The sequence below is a fragment of the Manis javanica genome, chromosome 14, assembly GCF_040802235.1.
Source record: "Manis javanica isolate MJ-LG chromosome 14, MJ_LKY, whole genome shotgun sequence".
NCBI lineage: Eukaryota > Metazoa > Chordata > Mammalia > Pholidota > Manidae > Manis > Manis javanica.
Window position 1 is genome coordinate 22,188,149 of NC_133169.1, and position 14,387 is coordinate 22,202,535.

The window sequence follows — 14,387 nt, forward strand, 5'->3', positions numbered from 1 at the left end:
CTCAGTTTCTGTGAAACTATATGAAGATATGCCTCAGTAATACCTGGCCAATTACCTGGAGAGAAACATGCTGGAGAGTGACAATATGTGCCAATAGACCATGGCCTGAGTTGAGCATACCTTGGCATTTTAGTTTTCAACATAAGAGAAGCAGTCAAACATTTCAGCACCATTCATTTGGATAAATGGTGACTTAATGGAAAGTAACAAATACATTTAAAATTTTAATAGCTGTTTCCTGAAACAGGTGAGATAAAAGGCCTCTTAACAATTAATTCATAAAATAAATTGGACATGTGAGCATGAAAAAACATGTTGAGGAATGACTGATGAGGTGATCACAATCTTATCCTTAGGAAACTGGGTGTAGGGTAGAGAGATCACTAGAGTGAAAGGAGCTAAATCCTCCCACTCTAGAAATGTAAGAGTTAATGTGTGACAAACTCTATGATGCCACAAAGTTCAAAATTATTATTCTTCCCTGCCATCAATAAAAGAGACATTGCATTTATACTTTTAAAGAATATAAAATAACCAGTCCTTGGGGAACCTAATAATTAAAAATATCAAAATTATTCAATTCTTTATTACAAATGCAATCTTCAAAATTAATATCAATACTTTATTTGTTATTTTATAAAATGGTCAAAAATTACATTACATTGATAGATAGGAAAAAATTAGTGAATTTTGTTATTGTTGAACAATTAGAATCAATTTTTTCCATGCATATATTTCCTAGAATGGAGAGTTGTGAAGTAAGCACAACTCAAATTCAAGAGCTAGGCCAGTGAATTTTTCAACTGTTTCATAATACAAATTACATTCCTATGTAGGATAACAGCAATGAAAAAATCAGAAATTATAGTTTAATTACCATACTAACACTCAGTGATACATGTGCATGTGTAAATCAGCTGTTAAAAGAGGCCTTAACAAAACTGGACAGCTACATGTAAGAGAATAAAACTGGATCACTGTCTAACCCCATACACAAAAGTAAATTCGAAATGGATCAAAGACCTGAATGTAAGTCATGAAACCATAAAACTCTTAGAGAAAAACATAGGCAAAAATTTCTTGGGCATAAACATGAGTGACTTCTTCATGAACATATCTTCCTGAGCAAGGGAAACAAAAGCAAAAATGAACAAGTGGGACTACATCAAACTGAAAAGCTTCTGTACAGCAAAGGACACCACCAATAGAACAAAAAGGCATCCTACAGTATGGGAAAATATATTCATAAATGACAGATCTGGTAAAGGGTTGACATCCAAATATATAAAGAACTCACATACCTCAACAAACAAAAAGCAAATAATCCAGCTATATAATGGTCAGAAGAGCTGAACAGCAGTTCTCCAAAGAAGAAATGCAGATGGCCAACAGACACATGAAAAGATGCTCCACATCACCAGTCATCAGAAAAATGCAAATTAAAACCACAATGAGATATCACTTCACACCACTAAGGATTGCCACCATCCAAAAGAAAAACAACAACAAATGTTGGTGAGGTTGTGGAGAAAGGGGAACCCTCTTACACTGCTGGTGGGAATGTAAACTAGTTCAATCATTGTGGAAGCAGTATGGAGGTTCCTCAAATAGCTCAAAATACAAATACCATTTGACTCAGGAATTCTACTCCTAAGAATTTACCCTAAGAATGCAGCAGCCCAGTTTGAAAAAGGTAAATGCACCCCTATGTTTATCGCAGCACTATTCACAATAGCCAAGAAATGGAAGCAACTTAAGTGTCCATCAGTAGAAGAATGGATAAAGAAGATGTGGTACATATACACAATGGAATATTGTTCAGCCATAAGAAGAAAACCAATCCTACCATTTGCAACAACATGGATAGAGCTAGAGGGTATTATGCTCAGTGAAATAAGGCAGGTGGAGAAAGACAAGTATCAAATGATTTCACTCATCTGTGGAGTGTAAGAACAAAGGAAAAGCTGAAGGAGTGAAACAGCAGTAAACTCACAGAACCCAAGAATGGACTAACAGTTACCAAAGGGAAAAGGACTGTGGAGGAAGGGTGGGAAGGGAGGGATGGAGGGGGGAGAAAGGGGGCATTATGATTAGCAAGTATAATGTGTGGGGGTGGCACAGGGAGAGCCGTGCAACACAGAGAAGACAAGTAGTGATTCTACAAAATTTTGCTGTGCTGATGGACAATGACTGCAGTAGGGAATGGGGGGGGGGACTTGGTGATGTGGGGAGTCAAGTAAACATAATGTTCCTCATGTAATTGTAGAGTAATGATACCAAAATAAAAAACTATTAAAAAAAGAGACCTTAATAAACTCCATGAATATAAAGCATTTATTCACTCATGTATTCAGAAATATTTATTTAGAACTCCCAGGTATTTTCAAAATTTTCAAAAAGTTTATTAATAAATTAACTTATGATTATATCTGGTAGACATTTTCAAAGCCTGTGTTGGGACAAATGTCTACTATGAATTGCCAAGTGGAACCAAGTATGTACAATGCTTCACACTTTTCTAAAGGGGATTACTAGCAATTAATGTTGTTCATAGCAAAGATCTGAGAAGGACTTTAGATGAATTAATCCTTATAATAAATCTTAGGAGATCGGTAGTATCATTACCCAGTTGTTTTGATAAAGTAATTTAGTTAAGAAGAAAAACTTGCGGAATGTCATTCATGTATTCACGAGTAACAGAACTGGGAGTTGTGCTCTGGACCTCCAACTCTATATGTTGGCATACAGACTGAGAACTTGTGTCTATCACAGTAAGACAGTTATGAAAGTAGAAACTTCCTACATTCAGCATAAAGTAGCCATAAGTGACATAGCAAGATTGGTATTCTAAACACCTGAATACTCATTGAGGTTTTGGAGCTTTCCACTCTTTAAGTGATGATTAATTTCTCCAAGCTTGTCAGAACCAATATGTCAACCATGCATAAATTCAGTATCAGCTGAGAGTGGAGCCTTATGTGACTGGTATCATGTATACTTTATCTCATTATAACCTGATTTCTTTTTACTCTCTACCTAATTTACTCCACTTCAATCATGTTGATTTCTTTGTGATGTATCATTTTACCCAAAGGCTTACATGTAAATCTTCATGATATGGTGGTGAGCAATGCATCAACAGACAATGTGATCAGTCTCTAACTGAGACAGGGACCGTGGATATAGTCAGAATAGGGTGAGGGCCTCCGGACGTGGCAGGGTGAGATATTTGCAGTCAGAGCAATGTAACTACATGCAAGGAAATCCCCCCTGTTAAAACTCTGTTAAACATTGAGCTCTAGAATCATTCTTCAGTGAAATCAGTTAATGTTCCCCAGATAAAGAAGAGTAGCACATGTTTTATTATGCTAACCATTTACAATCATGTGTAAGGTTCTCTTTAGCATACTAAAAGGCCCAGGTCTATGTGCTGTCTTTCCTCCTTCAGATTTGATGAAGTGATTTTGCAAACTGAGCAACTAATTTAGCAAGTAAGCCCAGGCATAAACAACACAGTAAAAGGCAGGAAGGATTCCACCTTAAAGATAAGATTGCATTTTAATACCCAAGAAGTTAAGACGTTAGAAATTCTTAACTTACTCTTTAGCGAACAATACCTCAGCCCACCTTGGGGGCTGAGCAGGTGGCCTTGTTTCATATGACCCCAGACCAAGATGCTGGTATCTCAGGGAGAAATCATCAGAGGAAGTTGCTTGTGTTGTTAATTCTAAATATTCAGAGATCACTTAACAAGTCCACACCCCTAAGTTTTTTTCATGTTCTCGAAAAACCCTCAGCTTCCTATAAAACTCCCTAGACAACACACACTACGGACTCTCTTGTCCCCTCCTGGCATGAGCCGGGAGCTCTGTCCTTTCACCGTATCTCTAAATAAAAGCCTGTACCTTGCTCTCCTACCTTGACTGTTTGTGAAGCTCATTCTTTGGCATCATAACTACCATCTTCCTCCCCTCAAGTATGAGGTAATACAGCACAGCTGTGAAAGGGAGGAAGGAGCACATAATAAAATCACTGGTCACTTATAACATCTCCTAGGTAGGTATTATGAGGCCATTTTTTCTTAATGTTGTAGTCATTTCTTTAAAAGTACTTGACTCCACTCTGTGACAAGATCTCCTGTCTATTATGCACACGTCTAAAATAAGCAATGGAGATTATGCCTTCCTTGGTGGGGCAGAGTTTTAAAACAACCTATTGGTTCAGGTTTTTAGACTCAGGCGTGCCAGAGGAAATACATGCTTTGAAGCTGAAGTATTTTGGGCAAAACAATTTCCTTAAAAACTCCAAGGATTCTCTTTTACTTGCTTCCATTCAGTTTCACATTAAAGAAATTTAAATACAATTAAACATCTACTGGGACTAGTTCTTAAGCCTCGATGACTCTTTTGTATTTACTGACATTTGTACTTATTTTAATGGCAGCTACCTCAAGGCCATCTGAAATAATAGGTTGAGTGAACAGACAATATACATAATCTTATCTTTGCAGCTGGGTTGGCTACCATTTTATGTCCAAGCACTTTGATGTGTAGGCTCTATAAACTTATCAATTGCTGTTCAGTAGACAGAAGCAGTTGGCTTTTATAAGCCTGCAATTCTCCATGTTAGTGGCTTCTCAGTCAATTTAGATTGCAGCTAGAGTCAGAGAAAGCCTCTTTAGTAGAGTCCCTTCTCTTTCTGTTCTGGTTTGTTAACGTGGCTTAAACTATCTTGCTAAAACATGGAAGAGTTTAAAAGAAATACCAATATTTAGACATTTTTTTGCAGGCTTTGTGCATATCTTGTCTCCCTCAGTATTTCAGAATAACGATTTGTTATGGCAGTATAATATATGCCAAAATCTTTTAGTTCACTTTTAGTTATGATTATTTAAAGTACTGTGCTGTAGGAAAGGTATTCAGTGTTTCAAATAAGCTAAGCATTGATTCCTTCTGTGAAAATTTCACAATATAGATGCTAGCACAGAGAAATAAGATTGCCCTTGTCCATATGGCCATCCATGGGCCTTTTTACCTTGTGACTCCATCATTTCACAGGGCTTTCTCTCAGCCAGAGTTGAAGGCTATTTCCAGTGTGACCTCTGTATTCCACTTAAGGGAATGAGAAAAGAGAGAGAGAGAAAAAAAAAAGACAAAAACTTCTATTTCAAGAAGCTGACCCATAACGTACATGTTGCTTCAATTCACATCTCCTTGTCAAGATCCCTCAGTCTTATGACTATACATAAATACAACAGTGGCTGGGCCTCTGCATGAATAATCATGATTTGTCTGAGACTGAATTTGGTGGTTTCAATTACATAAAGTACAAATGGGAAAATTGATACTGGGGAGAAATGGGGCCATGGTTGGCAGTTTTTGCCATAGACAATGAGCAATATTATCCACTCATGTTTCTACTCTATAAATAACTGTCAAACTCTGTTCATTTTTCTGAAAGGTTCATACTTTCTGTAAGATAAATTCTAACTGAAATAAGCAGATGACAAGAGGCAACAAAGGGCCAGGCAGTTTATTTGAGCACAATTCCTGGGGGATATTCCCCTGCCTGGCTATCACAGGCCAGGGAAGTCACACTCAGCAGGGCAGGCAGTGAGTTTTTAAAGAAGGCAGGGGAAGGCAGAGCTTAGATTTACAGCGGCATGAGGATTGGCTAGCCTAAGGCACATTTTTCAGGTTAAGATGGGGCAGCAGCCAGGGACTTTGGCACGTCATCAGTGTCCGACGTGCTCACCCCTCCCTCCGGTGCCTCCAACCTTACATTCCAGCCTTTTGGTCACAATGGGTGATGACTTGATCTGGCTACTTCTGGCTGCCAAGGGGCATCATGGGGGGTGGTTCTTAGCATGTAGTTACATTGCTCTGACTGCAAATATCTTGCTTTGCTTTCTCCAGAGACTCTCACTTTATTCTGTCTAAGCTTATGGTCTCTGTCTCATTTTCTCTTGTACAGATAGAGACCTTAGCTGCTGCTAGGGAAAAGGGGCAATGACCGCTCTGGTTGCTTCATGCTGAGAAGGGGTGCATAAAGGGTGCAGCTGGGCCTCCATCAGTGGTCAGTTGAGAGGGTCTCAGAAGGTTGGCGCTTCTATTGTGGAAAGATAAACTTGATGAGATTAAGAATGCATGGCTGAATATGAGAACTAGAAATATGAAGAGTCTAATTGAGAATCATAGCCAGGTATCACTTTTAATCATTTGTAGGGGTACTTTAGGTAGTTATAGAAGATAGGCATATAGATAATCTTAATTTCTATCTCTTATAAATAATCTAAATGTCTCCTCACTTGAAAGAGATACACTCCTTATATTGTAAAGGAGGGCAGAGGGCATCAAGAGTCAGGAAAAAGGACTAATAACATTTAACCTAACTGCCTAAAGCATGGCCCACCCAGTTTTGAATAAACAACCCGAGGCTAAGCTTAGAAATGTGCCTGCTTTAAGTTAGATAACTAGAAGTGGGCAACAGCCTGGGGACGTGATCCGTGATAAGTCACGTAGACATGCTTAGGTAAGCAAGAGATAACAATTGAAGCGGTCAGGCAACTGGAGTGTTCCTATATAAGCAATACCTAAAGTTGCCTGGGGGTTGGCAGCTTGGACTCGGCCTGCGTGTCAGGGGAGGTGCTGTTGACCTCAGCTTGCTGGCTGAATAAAGACTTTGCCTGTACTTACATCTCCATGCCTGTGTGCTTTGTTCTCTCAGGAAAACCCTGAGTTCTTGGACCCTAACATTTGGGGGCTCATCCGGGATCCGTGCGGCTTCCCTGAGAACAAAGGATGGCTGGAGGCAAGGTCTAATTGTCCGGAGGGGGCAGTGCAATTCGAGGGTCGCCCCCTCGTGTCTGCATAAATCCATTATAAAGCGGGAGTTGCCATCCCGTGTATGGTGTCGGGTTATTGACCCCGAGTGAGAGAGTCCGGGTTGGTAGTCCCGGCCCCCAGGTTAGCGACCCTGGGTGAAGCCTAGGTAACCAATCCTGGCCCTAACGTCTGAGTGACTCAGCCTTAGGAAGGCAAGTCCAATCGGCAGAAAACTGGCTACCGAAGAGGAAAACATCGAGCTTGTCACCCTGCGGCGGTCCGAGTGGACGCCTTTCGGGAGAATAACGAGAGTTTTTGAGGATCCTGAAAGTGATGTGTGTGGTGCACACCAGAGTGAGAGAAGGACCGGTCCGAACGAGTGTGATCAGATGTGGTGTGTGTGCTTGGTGTTTATTTTACTGTGTTTCGGTTTATATTTTTTTATGCGCTTCTTATTTTAAGTTTCCTTGTTCTAAGGCTCTCCTGCTCTCTCCGTTCCTCCTTTCTGCCACTACATCATTCCCCGTGGGCACGGGTCGGGCAATTAAGAGCCATTAGGGCGCCCGCCGCTAGAAGACTCCCGTGACAGGATAAGGGGGTCACAGCCATGAATCCCAGATAAATTCGTATCCCCCGCAGAAGGAAAACTGTGCAACGACAGGCACCCGTTCACAAGCACATATAACAGTCATCTTGTTTGAAGTGGTATCTTCATCCTTCGCCTTTGTCTCCCTCATATCCTTTTTCTTCTTCTTTTTCACTATGGGTCAGGCTCAGGCTACTCCTAACAGTCTGATCCTTTCCCATTTCCCAGAGGTCAAGAAACAGGCCTTAAATATGAGCCTTGGCATCAAGAAGGGTAAGCTTGACACCTTTTGCTCAGTCGAGTGGCCTTCCTTTGGAGTAGGCTGGCTGACCCAGGGATCTCTTTCCCTGGACCTTATCGGCAAAGTCAAAACCATTATCTCCCGACCAGGCCCTGAGGGCCACCCTGACCAACTCCCCTATATCTTGGTCTGGGAAAATCTAGCCGAGAATCCTCCATCCTGGCTGAGGCCCTTTTTGGTGGGGAAACCTCATACTGACCCACTAAAGACCTCCGTCCTAGTTGCTCAGGAAAAATTAGAGCCCTCTGATAGCAGGGCCAGAAATCCTGTGCGCCCAAGTGCGCCGCCTGTCCTCCCCGACAGTTCTCCTCTCTACCCTCTTCTGCCGATTGAGCAGCCACCACTGTATGCGGAGGAGGGGGGTGAAGCTGCCGGGAGGATAGAAAACGAGGCTGGGGAACCCAGTGGGAACCAGGCGGCCGCAGCTTCCCCAGACTCTTCAGCAGAGGGAGGCAAGATGCCGGAAAGAGCCTCCCCACACTCCCCTGCCCTGGTCCCATGCTGGGCACCAGGTAGAACAGGAGAAATGCAATTAAGGCCTCGGGGGGCCAGGGAACAAGAAGGGGAGGCTCCCTCCTCCACCTCAAAAGGAGCAGTGCCGGTTCTGCCTGTGCGTGCCATCGGTACAGGCATCGCTCAACAATATCAATACTGGCCCTTTTCATCTAGCGACCTCTATAATTGGAGGACTCAGAACCCTCCCTTCTCAGAGGACCCCAAGTGTCTTATAGGTTTAGTGGAGTCCATTATGTTTACCCATCGTCCCACATGGGACGACTGCCAGCAATTGCTCCGCACTCTCTTTACGATGGAAGAGCGAGAGCGTATCCTCAATGAGGCCAGGAAAAATGTCCTCAGAGAGAAAGGAAGACCCACTATCCTCCAGCCCATCATCGACGAGGCGTTCCCACTTACGCACCAGGATTGGGACTTTGGGACTGCAGAAGGTAGGGAGCGTCTCCGGGTCTACCGCCAGACTCTGATGACCGGTCTCCGGGCGGCCGCCAGACGGCCCACTAACCTGGCTGAGGTAAAAACTATTGTTCAGGGGGAAATGGAAAGCCCAGCCGCGTATCTGGAAAGGCTGTTTGATGCTTACAGGCAGTACACCCCCATAAACCCAGAAGCAGAGGAACACAGATCAGCTGTAGTCCTTTCATTCATCAACCAGGCAGCCCCAGATATCCGGAGAAAACTCCACAAGCGAGAGGACCTGGGGGAGATCTCTATTAGAGAACTGCTGCAGCAGGCGGAGAAGGTCTTCAATGCTAGGGAAACTCCGGAAAATAGAGAAGAAAGGCTGCAGAAAGAGAAATGGGTAAAGCAGGAGAAAAATAAGAAGGAAGACAGGGAATTTCAGAAGAGGGAGAACAAGAAGCAGAGGGAGGAGATGGCCAGGATATTCCTGGCCGGGGTGAAGGAGGGCCCTAGGCCACCTTGAGGAACAGGACCCCGCCAATCCCAACTAGGACAAGATCAATGCGCCTTGTGCAAGAGATATGGACATTGGAAGAGGGAGTGCCCCCAAAGGAGGGAACAAGGAGGAGGGAACCCTGTTAAAACCCTGCACCTAGGAGAGGAGGATTGACAGGGATGGGGCTCGGCACCCCTCCCCGAGTCCTGGGTAACCCTGTGCATGGAAGGGACTCCCATTGGGTTCATGGTAGACACTGGGGAACAATATTCAGTTCTCAACCAGGCCCAAGGTCCCCTGAACCCAGGACGCACAAGTATAGTCCAGGGAGCGACAGGGTCCAAGAAATGTGCCTGGACCACTAGCAGAAAAGTGGACCTAGGAAGGCATCAGGTCTCTCACTCATTTCTGGTCATACCTGAGAGCCCTGCACCGCTGTTAGGTAGAGACTTACTAACCAAGGTTGGGGCGTGCATTCATTTTGAACCAGAAGGGATAAAAATCATGGACAAAGAAGGGCAGCCCCTACAACCGGCGCATGTGTTAACTCTGTCCCTGGCCGATGAACATCGTCTGTTTCAGGCGGATCAAGAAAAGGGGGGCCAGAGAGAAATAGACTCTTGGTTACAGAGGTTCCCTTCCACATAGGCCAAGACTGGAAGAATTGGTCTCACTAAACACCTATCCCCGGTCGTTGTTCAACTCAAAGCCGCGGCTCTACCCATCCGGGTTCGGCAATAGTCAATGCTGGAAGAGGCTAGGAAAGGAATAGCACCCCATATCCATAGACTGTTGGAGACAGGAATCCTTAAAACCTGCCAATCTGCATGGAATACGCCCCTGCTTCCAGTAAGGTAGCCTGGCAGTGGAGATTTACAGACTGGTGCAGGACTTGCGAAAAGTCAATGAGAGGGTAGAAGACATCCATCCTACAGTGCCCAACCCTTACACCCTACTCAGCTACCTGCCACCCGCACATGTGTGGTATACTACTCTGGACCTGAAAGACGCCTTCTTCAGTATCCCACTCTCTGAAGTTAGTCAGCCTTTGTTTGCCTTTGAGTGGCAAGAACCAGGGGGAGGAAGAAAAGGGCAGCTTACCTGGACTAGACTGCTACAGGGCTTCAAGAACTCTCCCACCTTATTCAATGAAGCCCTAAGCCAGGACCTGGAGCCCTTTCACAGGAGCCACCCCCACGTGACACTGCTGCAGTATGTGGATGACCTGTTGCTGGGTAAAGAAACCCGTGAGGAGTGTGAAGAAGCCACAGGGAACTTGCCAGCTGAACTAGGCGAACTGGGATATTGAGCCAGTGCCAAGAAAGCCCACATCTGTCAGAGGTCAGTAGTCTACCTGGGGTACGAAATATCTAATGGGATCAGGTGGCTAACGCAGGCTATGAAACAAACTATCCTGACTATCCCCGTCCCCTCCTCACCCCGGGGAGTGAGAGAATTTCTTGGCTCAGCGGGGTTTTGCAGGCTTTGGATTCCAGGGTACGCAGAAATAGCCCGACCGCTATATGAAGCGACCAAAGAAGGGCCAGGCTGGCAATAGACTCAGGAACGACAAGAGGCTTTTGACAGACTAAAAGAAGCTCTCCTCCAGGCCTCTGCCCTATCTCTGCCAGACCCAGAAAAACCCTTTATCCTGTTTGTAGATGAAAAGAAGGGAGTGGCCAAAGGAGTCCTGGCTCAGCAGCTGGGCCCATGGAAGAGACCTGTGGCCTATTTGTCCAAGCGGCTAGACCCAGTGGCCTCTGGGTGGCCACCATGTCTGCATATCCTAGCAGCCATCGCTCTACTGGTAAAGGAGGCAAACAAGCTGACTTTTGGCCGGAACCTAAGAATAACAGCCCCACATACCGTAGAGGAGATCCTCAGGCATCCTCCAGGAAAATGGATGACAAACGCAAGACTCACCCACTACCAAGGGCTCCTAATAGACTCTCCATGAATCACCTTCTCTGACCTGGTAACCCTAAATCCTGCCACCCTCCTGCCGAACCCAGATCCGACGACCCCCATCTATGACTGTGGAGACATCCTTTCCGAAATTATCCAGGTGTGAGCAGACCTGAAAGACACACCATTACCAAGCTGTGAGCTGAATTGGTATACGGATGGGAGCAGTTTTGTGCACGAGGGGGTCAGGAGAGCAGGGGCAGCTGTAGTAACCCACGAAGAGGAAGTTGTCTGGAGCGCAGCTCTGCCCCCTGGCACCTCAGCACAGAAGGTGGAACTTATTGTGCTCTTGCTGAAGCCCTGGAAAGAGCAGAAGGCAAGAGGGCCAACATATACACAGATAGCAGATATGCCTTTGGCACTGTCCATGTCCACGGTGCCATCTACCAAGAAAGAGGATTCCATTCCACGGAAGGGAAGGGACTGAGGAATCTGCAAGAAGTCCAAAGACTACTAGCTGCTGTCGAAAAACCCAAAGCAGTAGCAGTTATACATGTACCGGGCCACCAATCAAAGAAGACACCTGAGGCCGTTGGCAACAGCCATGCTGATGCGGAAGCTAAAAGGGCAGCCCTCTCGGACTCCCTTGTACTTGCAGTCCTCGAAATACCCATACCTGAACTGCCCGCCTTGCCACCCAAACCTGACTATTCCCCCCAGGATCTTGAGTGGATTAAGAAACAAGTCTCGGGGAAAGTGTTTAGGGAGGGAAATTGGAGTAGGGACCAAGAAGGTAGGTTGATCCTGCCTGAAGCATTGGGGCAGTACATGCTTGCTAATCTGCATGAGTCCACCCATCTAGGCTGGAAAAAGCCGCTCATCCTTTTCCAGTCCGCGCAGTTGGTGTTTCCCCACCAGAATGAGGTAGCTCGTCAGATCATGAATGAATGCAGTAGTTGTGCAAGGCTAAGACCAGCCCCAAGAAGGCTGCACCTGGCAGGTACCCGGGAAAGGGGGAGGGCTCCAGGGAAGAATTGGGAAATAGACTTCACCGAAATAAAACCAGGGAAATATGGATACAAGTATTTGCTGGTTATGGTAGATACTTTCTCTGGGTGGGTAGAGGCCTTTCCAACCAAGTATGAGACTAGCCAGGTAATAGCAAAAAGATTAATTGAGGAAATCATCCCCAGATATGGGGTCCCTGAAGCAATAGGTTCCAATAACAGCCCGGCTTTCATTAGCAAAATCCTAAAAGGACTAGCCCTAGCTTTGGGAGTAGATTGGAAGTTACATTGTGCTTATAACCCACAAAGCTCTGGGCAGGTAGAAAGAATGAATTGGACCCTGAAGGAGACACTTTCTAAATTGGTATTGGAGACTGGCAGGGACTGGGTGACCCTCCTTCCCTTAGCCATCTTCCGCACTCGGAACTCCCCCTATGTACATATTTTAACTCTATTTGAGATAATGTACAGGGCTCCTCCACCCATAATCCGGCGAGTGCAGCTTCCCGGTGTAGAGGACCCGTCCCCTGACTATCTGAAGGTGTTGCAAGCTCTTGCTAAAGTGCAGCAGGAAATCTGGCCCCTGATCAGAGTGTATTACGAGGGCGGGAAAATTCCGAGCCCGGAACATGGCATAGTCCCAGGGGATATGGTGTGGGTCAAGAGACACCAAGTGAAGACTCTCGAGCCCAGGTGGAAAGGACCTTACGTTGTATTGTTTACCACCCCCACTGCTCTCAAGGTTGACGGTATCGCTTCTTGGGTGCACCACACCCACATTCGGAAGATCCTGCCTCATCAGGATACAGGGGCCCGCAAGGAGGAGTGGAAGGTGCAGCAGCATCCTGCGAATCCCCTGAAACTACACCTAAGCCGAAGATGAAGGGGATCCTGCTGATAAGTGCCTTAGTATGGACCTTAAAGGTCTGTGACCAGCCCCCCCCCCCAGCCATGGGGCCTGACCTGGGTGCTGGTCAACGGCGCAACTGGGGAAGTCATCAGTACCACAGAACACAGTGCATCACTCGGAACCTGGTGGCCTGACCTGTTTTTCTGCCTTCGACGAATCAACCAAGGTTACCAGACCCTTTGGGGGATCGCCCCTTCAGCTGGCACCCAGGCCCAGGGATTTTATGCCTGCCCAAAAGCAGGTAAAGGAGAGTCATGTGGGTGGGGGCCCTTCTGGTGTGCCAAATTGACCTGTGTAACCTCGGACGATGGGGTTCAGAAATGGCCGGTTACAAAAGGGGATGCTGTCAAATTTTCTTATGTCAACCAGGGACTCCCACGTCACGTGCAAAGGGACAGGGCTTGTGACCAGGACCAGGATTGGGTACGAATTCAATTCACTGAGATGGGCAAAAAGACTGAAGTATCACGTTGGATAAGAGGGCTAACATGGGGGATAAAGTACTGTAAATCTTGGGGACATGAGGAAGAAGGCTCAACCCTCACCATTAAATTAACCGTGTTAGCTCCCACCGCCGCCGTAGGTCCCAACCCAGTTATAAATCCCCAGAAACCTTCAATCCAAGATAAGGCCCAGAGCAAAAAGGATGAGAAAGTGCCGACCAGGATGCTTGCTCCAGAACCCACGAGAGGACCGGGTCCATCGACCTCTGGGTTATGGGCCCAGCACACTCCCTCCGGGTTAGGTAATCCCATGTGGGAAATGGTGCAGGCAGTAGTAGAGAGTCTTAACCACACCACTTCCTCCCTCACCGATCCCTGTTGGCTATGCTACCTAGGTTCACCCCCCTTCTATGAGGCAATCGGAATAAATAGCTCCTACACTATCAACAACTCCCATCCCACTTACTGGGACGGGAGACCGTGGAGACTTACAATCGCTCAAGTCTCTATCACTGGTACATGTGTAGGCACAGTCCCGAAGGCCCAGAGCCAGTTATGCTCCTCCTATAATAGCACCCCGTGGGAGCAAGGAAAGTGGATTATACCCTCCTCGGGTTGGTGGCTCTGTTCAAAGACAGGCCTCACCCCGGCCCTATCCACCTCTGTGTTCAATACTAATAATGAGTTTTGTGTGCTAGTGGCCATTCTACCTCACCTAATATATCGTTCTCATGACTCTCTCCTTTCTTATTGGGAAGAAAGGCCGAATCCCCACCAGAGCAAGAGATAACAATTGAAGCGGTCAGGCAATTGGAGTGTTCCCTAAAAGGTTACAATATAGAATGTGTTTTAAAATTATTCATTGTAGAAATGCGCAGGCTTCGGTGTAACGGCTGTTGAAAATCCCATATAAGCAATACCCAAAGTTGCCTGGGGGTCGGCAGCTCGGACTCGGCCTGTGTGTCAGGGGAGGTGCTGTCGACCCCAGCTTGCTGGC